Here is a 747-nt window from a genome sequence, read left to right as displayed (position 1 = left end):
TGTGTGTGTGTGTGTGTGTGTGTGTTAATTAAACGCCTACACTATACAGTATACTAATTAAACACCAAATTAAAGTAATTCCCAAAGCAAATTATATAGAGTGTACCGCCTAATTAATTACCCCCCTCTTCTAAATTACACAGATTTCAGCCACACTACGCATAGACGGTGCCGCCTACCTTCCCCACTCTCCTAAAATTACAGAGAACTGGCGCCATTTTAGCTTCTTCTCTGTACCCACGATCACAATATGGCTAATCCTTTCCATTATTTTTCCCAACTGATAGATAATCTCACAGCAGTCTCTAACAAGCTATCGTTTGGAAGCTTCTCAATTCCACAATTCAATATTCGGCGGGTAAGTGGTAAGTATTTTTTATCAATCTAATTTATCCAGTATATTGTAGATATGTTGAAAGCTTTTGCTCATTATAATTGGGATTTGAGGCCTAATTTGATTATTAGTACTCTTTTTGTAATACTATCTAACGATTTTTAGAAATCAATAATGCTACTGTAATCCTTTTACATTATCAGGAAAGAAATATTGTTTGAAAAATGACTTTAAATCGCGAGTGGATGTACAGAAGGTTAACGAGAGGTTTGTATAATCCAGAATTCATAAGGGGTGTTGAGCAATTTATTGCGTTTGCAAAGAATCATCGTGAAGGGAGGGATGGTGAGAGACTAAGGTGTCCATGTTAAACCGAAAAAAGTGTCAGAACAGAAATTTTGAAGATGTCTTAC

The sequence above is a fragment of the Nicotiana attenuata genome, unplaced genomic scaffold, assembly GCF_001879085.1.
Source record: "Nicotiana attenuata strain UT unplaced genomic scaffold, NIATTr2, whole genome shotgun sequence".
Lineage (NCBI taxonomy): Eukaryota > Viridiplantae > Streptophyta > Magnoliopsida > Solanales > Solanaceae > Nicotiana > Nicotiana attenuata.
The sequence above is the reverse complement of the archived record's forward strand: the minus strand, read 5'-3'. Positions refer to the sequence as shown.